The sequence below is a fragment of the Hylobates moloch genome, unplaced genomic scaffold (genome assembly GCF_009828535.3).
Source record: "Hylobates moloch isolate HMO894 unplaced genomic scaffold, HMol_V3 SCAFFOLD_24, whole genome shotgun sequence".
NCBI lineage: Eukaryota > Metazoa > Chordata > Mammalia > Primates > Hylobatidae > Hylobates > Hylobates moloch.
The window spans coordinates 5,988,110-5,995,284 of NW_026652299.1; the positions used below are offsets into that span (position 1 = coordinate 5,988,110).

The 7,175-nt window shown below is 36.5% G+C and overlaps 1 pseudogene; it reads left to right on the forward strand.

The window, feature by feature from the left end:
- Positions 1–311: 311 nt before the first annotated feature.
- LOC116462975 (methionine aminopeptidase 2-like) lies at positions 312–2,022 on the forward strand (annotated as a pseudogene).
- Positions 2,023–7,175: the final 5,153 nt, after the last annotated feature.

Genomic DNA, 7,175 nt, shown 5'->3' on the forward strand with positions numbered 1-7,175 from the left:
GGGGGTTTTAAATTATTATTCTAGCACCTTGCTTTCCTTTAGCATGAACAACTATAACTTCGAATTCACAGACAGAAGTGTTAAGTTCTGGGTTTTGGTAGAAAGATATACTGTAACTAAAACTTGCATAATAGGCTAACATTGATTTTCAAAGTTAAGTGAAAGGTACTAGAATGTTTCTCATTCAACCAAGAGGTTCTTTGTACATTGCATCAAATCTTAGAATATAGAGGATACACTTAGAGACAATATTAAATTCAAGTGATTAGAAAATCTTTAGCCTTAAAATTCAGAGGAACCTTTCAGGCAACATGGCAGGCATGGAGGAGGCAGCGACTTCGGGAGCTATCTGAATGGCAACCTGGATCCAGATGAAAGGGAGGAGGAAGCTGCCTCTACAACTGAGGAAGCAGCCAAGAAAAACAGATGGAAGAAAAAGAAGAGTAAAGGGGCTGCGACAGGGCAGCAGGAAACTGATAAAGGATTGAGAGCCTCAGTGGATGAAGGAGAAAGACAACTGGAAAGACAAGCATTGGAAAAGAAAGAAAGAGATGATGATGATGAAGATGGAGATGGTGATGGAGATGGAGCAACTAGAAAGCAGAAGGAAAAGAGGAAAAAGAAGGAAAAGAGGAGAAGGAGGAAGAAGAAGAAGAGGAAGAAGAAGAAGAAGAAGAGGAAGAGGAAGAAGAGGAAGAGGAAGAGGAGGAAGAGGAAGAAGAAGAGGAAGAAGAAGAAGAAGAAGAAGAAGAAGAAGAGGAAGAGGAAGAGGAGGAGGAGGAGGAGGAGGAGGAAGAGGAAGAGGAAGAGGAAGAAAAGAAGAAGAAGAAGAAGAAGAAGAAGAAGAAGAAGAAGAAGGAAGAAGAAGAAGAAGAAGAAGAAGAAGAAGAAGAAGAAGAAAGAAGAAAGAAGAAACAACCAAAATTCAAATAGACCCTCCCTCAGTTCCAATATACGGCTGTATCCTAATGGTGTATTTCCCAAAGGACAACAATGTGAATACCCACCCACACAAGACAGACGGAGAATTATGTGTGAAGAAACGAAAGTGTTAGATCAGGCTAGGGAAGAGATTTGGAATGAGTTTTGAGAAGCTGCAGAAGCACATCGACAAGTGAGAATATATGTAATGAGCTGGATCAAGCCTGGGATGATAGAAATCTGTGAAAAGTTGGAAAACTGTTCACACAACCTAATAAATGAGAATGGATTAAATGCAGGCCTGGCATTTCCTACTGGATGTTCTCACAATAATTGTACTGCCCATTATACTTTCATTGCTGGTGACACAACAGTATTACAGTAAGATAACATCTGTAAAATAGATTTTGGAATCGGTATAAGTGGTAGGAATATTGACTATTGACTGTGGTCTTACTGTCACTTTTAATCCCAATTATGATACATGATTAAAAGCCATAAAAGATGCTATACTACTGGAATGAAGTGTGCTGGAATTGATGTTCATCTGTGTGATGTTGGTGAGTCCATCCAAAAATTTGTGGAGTCCTGTGAAGTTGAAATACATGGGAAGACATAACAAGTGAAACCAATCCATAATCTAAATGGACATTCAATTGGGAAATATTGAATACATGCTGGGAAAACAGTGTCCACTGCGAAAGGAGGAGAGGCAACAAGAATGGAGGAAAGGAAGTGTATGCAATTGAAACCATTGATAGTACAGGAAAAGATATCATGATGATATGGGATGTTCACATTACATGAAAAGTTTTGATGTTGGACATGTACCAGTAAGATTTCCAAGAAGAAAATAATTGTTAAATGTCATCAGTGAAAATTTTGGCACCCTCACCCTCTGCCACAGATGGCTGGATTGCTTGGGAGAAAGGAAATTCTTGATGGCTCTGAAGAATCTGTGACTTGGAAATCGTATCCACCATTGTGTGACAGTAAAGGATCATACACAGTGCAATTTGAACATACACAGTGCAATTTGAACATACCATACTGTTGCATCCAACATGTAAAGAAGTTGTCAGCAGAGGAGATGACTATTAAACCTAGTCCAAAGCAACTTTAACAACTTTATTTTCTAAGCTTTGTTGGAATACATACCGAATTAATTTGCAACATGTTGTCTATTTTAACAGTGGACCTGTATAATATTTTTATCTGTGTTTAAAAAAGAAGAAATTTGGCCATGCAAGGTGGTTGACACCTGTAATCCTAGCACTTTGGGAGGCCAAGGCGGGTGGATCACCTGAGGTCAGGAGTTCGAGACCAGCCTGGCCAACATGGTGAAATCCCATCTCCACTAAAAATACAAAAAATTATCCAGGCGTCGTAGCATGCGCCTGTAGTCCCAGCTACTCGGGAGACTGAGGCAGGAGTATCTCTTGAACCCGGGAGGCAGAGGTTGCAGAAAGCAAAGATGGCACCACTGAACTCCAGCCTGGGTGACAGAGCAAGACTCCATTTCAAAAAAGTAAAAATAAAATAATAAAAAAGGAGGAATTTGATCAAAGGTAAACAGTCTAACATAATGAACCAGAGAAAAAGCTTTCAGGACTTTCAAGTGTTAGCTGTTTTTCCCCTTCCTATCTAGGAAAATGCTATAAAGCTCAGATTAATTAGGACTGACTTACACCTTTTGTTTTGAAAACTAAGAGATGGTTTCCAGATATTTATATTCCCGTATTTCTTGAATGCTTTGAATGACTACAATTCTGCATCAATACCCTCTATTGTTAATTTTTAACCTGCCTAGAATCTTTTTTCTAAAAAAATAAAGATATTTTCAGATCTGAAAAAAAAAAATCAGAGGAACCATAAACGTCATCAAGTCTAATCATATCCAAATGTGGTCCATCAATCAACTTCAGCAGAAATAACTGGGGAAGATTTAAAAATTCAGAGAATGTTGACCTCATCTCTGAGATAAGATTAATAAATATTTTATGATTGTCTGGAAAGTAACAGTGTACAGTTTAACCTATATTCTAATTTTGATTCATGATTTTAAATAATTAAACTTTAATAATTGGTATGGTTTGGATATTTGTCCCCTCCAATCTCATGTTGAAATGTGATCGGCAGTGTTGGAGGTGGGGCCTGGTGGGACATGTTTGGTCATGATGGTGGATCCCTCATGAATAATTTGCTGCTGTCCTCATGGTAATGAGTGTGTTCTCACTCTATGAGTTCACACGAGATCTGGTTATTTATAAGAGCCTGGAAATTCCTCCCTCTCCCTTGCTCCCACTCTCACCATGTGACATAATTGTATCCCCCTTTACCTTCCGCTATAATTAGAAGATTCCTGAGGCCCTCACCAGATGCAGATGCTGGTCCTATGCTTCCTGTATAGCCAGCAGGACTGTGAGTCAAAACAAACCTCTTTTCTTTATAAATTACCCAGTCTCAGTTATTTCTTTATGGCAATACAATAATTGACTAATAGAATAATATAAATTACTTATATTTTGGTAGAAATATATGGTTATAATTTTAGAAAAAAATAACTTTTTTTTTGTCTTCTGACTACAGAATTTACTGGGAAGAGAAGTGGGCTTCTGTTCTTCTGCTAATTTACAAGATTACACTCTAGTGGCAAATTCTTCCTATTGCAAGCACATAGTTCCTAGAGCCCAACAATTTCTAAAGGTATATGGTCAGTCAACCCCATGTCAGATGGAAGACATAGCAGTGTCATTTTTGCACAAAAATGTTTACTATCTGTTGCTATTGAAGATTTTGCCGACTTCTGCATTTTTATTGCTATGTAGCACACAGTGCATTTTATTTATTTATCTCATTATTTCTCCTAGATTTCCAAATATTTCTCCTAGATTTCCAGTCATGAAATATTTCTCCTAGATTGCCAAATCATGAATGAACAACTAGAAAAGAAGTAGAGGACACAGGCTATATGATGATTAAATCAAGTTGTTTAATGACAAAAAACTGAACAGATTGTGCATGTTATTTTATCCCATTTACATTGACAAAGTGTCACACTTCTACTTTATGAAGAGAAATTTCATGCAATAGTCATAAGGAAGAAATAATTAATGCTAGGAATAAGTGTAAATCCTATATAGCTTTTCATTTAAAAGGTTTTACAAATCCTGCTGACCTGTTGCTAAACTAAGCAGAGCGAGCCTCCCTGGAACACACTCTATACTCATTCTTCCTCTTTATTTACATTCCTTTAAACTATTTTAGCATTTTCCTAAATAGCAGAAACTTTTCCTATGAAAATAATGTCAGCCTTTCCATCGCTGCAATGCAAGCTGCTTGCATCAGTTAAATTCTAAGTTGCTTCTTTTGGAGTTAGGGCCAGCTGTTTTATAGCTGAAGTCAGCAGTCACCTGCAGAATAGAGTCTGGAGAAAGTAAGGGTGTTACTCCCTGGCCAAAATTAACATTCCCATTAAGATTCAATTGTGCCTGAAATTCCACTATTAGGGATTGACTCCCACCAGTCAACGTCTTGTGCTTTCTAGGACTTACTTATTTCTGACTTCATTGAATCTAAGATGTCATCAATTATAAAACCTGTCACTATTATATGTACAACTAAAGAAAAAATATATTACCAATTTAACCATGGCAGATCATCAACTCTAAGATTTATCCCAATTTCAAAGATGTTAAATTATATTTTTTAAAATATGTTTCAATTCTTAAAATAAGGTAAGTGAAAATGCTAGTAATGACAGAGAGAGAGTTGGGAATGAAGACTATGAAGACCCATATTAACTCAGTGTTTAAGCATTGATGTCAACCAGCTAAAGCTAAGCTCTAGGATAATGAAATATAGGATAGTCATATTCTTATAGAAGAGAAGGAAGAGGAAAATCAACTGCAACTGCTTCACAAGGTTGACTAAGCCCAGCTTTATTTAGACCACACAATAGTCTTTGAACAACTCCTTTTAGCAATGTTTATTTAAGGAGGTCACTATTTGAAGTTAGCATAGGGAATTCCATAGCTGTTGACCCTTTGGAAAAATAACTGACTCTGAGAAAGGTTAGGAAAGGTGGGAAAAGTCTGTGAATAAAACCTTTTCAAGATAGAAATAGGTCAGAGTACAGTCTGATCAAAGCACAGATGAAATGCAGAAGAATGTAGATAAAGGTAAAATAATGAGCAAGAGAGAAACCAATAAACAGAGACATGCTTGTTTAAGTGGCTAGGTATGGCAGGGAAGAACTTTCAGATGCAATGTGGGAAGAGCTTTACTCATTCTGCCTGTACACAGCAGCAGTAAAGAAAACAACTAGAAAAAAAAAGATGGTGAATTTCAATGCTAAAAAAGGCAGACTTACACTGACTGTCAGAGCTCAGAGTAGAGTTATGGGAACAGACACCTTTTTCTTCTTGAGCTGCATGTCAGATTTTTACAGTAACACAACTACTTTTCCAATTCAGAGAATAAAACAAAAGAAACCTAGACATTTTTTCTCCCCTCCCCTCCAAAAAATCTATAGACTGAATTGATACTAGGGGCAAGACAGGATGTTAGTATAGATATATTTAAAGGGAACAACTATGTCGAAACTAGGATAATTACATAGTATCTACATGGCATCATTTGAAAGATTAGAAAAAGATTTTCTGCCTTTTTTTTTTTTTTTTTGGAAGAGGTGTCTTGAGCTTATTACCAAAGACAAATTTCTTTTTCGTGTGTGTGTGTGTGTGTGTGTAGGAGGAAGGTGATTTCAAAACTTCAGTAAAATGCAAATGTCCTGGACGTACAGTATTACAAATTCTGCCATATTCTTTAGTAGATTTTTTTGATAAATTTTTGAGGAAACCTGAAAATTATGTAGCATAACCGCACCCTATCTGAGTGACTGGAATGCTCTAGGAAGCAAGACTTAAAAGGAGAGACAGAGGAGAACCTTGATGAATTGGAATTTAAGAACTTAAAATATGCTAGATGCCCTGCTAAGTACTTTACATACGTAATCCTTTAATCCTCATAAGAGCACTGTTAGGTAGGTATTATTATCATCCTCATTTTAGGTAAGGAGGATGAGGAGAAATTGAATCTCAAGGATATTAAATAGCTCACTTAAGGCTACACAGCTAGTCAGTGGAAAATATGAGCCAATTTAAGTCAGCTCACTTCAAATTTCTATGAAACCACGTTGAGAAATATGCAGGAAAAAACAAACACTGAACCAATGGTGAGAGAAGCACAAAGTCAATTTTATGCACATCAGGTATTTTTTCCTGGGGTAGCGGTAGCCCATAAAGTTATAACATGTGTTGTTTTTTTTAATAAACTTAGCTCAGAGTTTCCAGATGAAGCTTACATTTACTGAATATTTATTGTACAATAGGTCAAATTATATTCATCTCATTTAATGCTCAAAATAACCCTGTAAGATGGATATTTTCATAATCTACACCTCAGGTTCATATAGCTGGTACATGATAGAGCCAGGGCTCTAACTCCACTTCTGATTTTAGATTCTGGACTCCTCTGAATAAACCATAACACTTCAGGTGTATGCTTCAACTAGGAATTTTTAAAGACCTCATGAGCTCTTTCAAAATATTTTTTTAATAATGAATACAGCAAGAACATATCCCATATCTTCTATCCTCACTGTTCTACAGTGTTATACACAGCACATTTTCTTATCAAATTTGTTCATGAGTATAATTTTTTAAATCCAAATTTCCTGTGGAGTAAAGTTATCTTTATGAACTAAACTAAATCCAAAGCTGATGGCCGGCCATCACCGCATCCCATAAATATTACTGTTATTAGCAAGATGAAGTTTTTTTTTTTAGATTAAAGTATCTCAGAGAGTTGCCGTAGAGAACATTGACATCTTTAAGAGACATGAGATGAGTGTATAGAGTCAAAATATGTCACCCAGCAAATTTCTTCATGCATTCACAAATATTTATTGAACACCCTATATGCTATCTCCACATTGTTCTAGGTGCTAGGGGTACCACAATAAACAACGTTGAAAACTCCTGTACTGGAGGAGTTTACATTCAAGTAAAAAGAGACAGACAGTAATGAGATAAACAATTAAAATGCATCGTGTGCTCGATAAAAAAATGCAGCGGTTGGCAAAATTTTCAATAGCAATAGATAGTAAATATTTTAGGCTTTGGGGGCAACACGGTCCATGTCACAACTACTCACCTCTGTCTTTGTAGCACAGAAGCAAGCATAGACTAAAT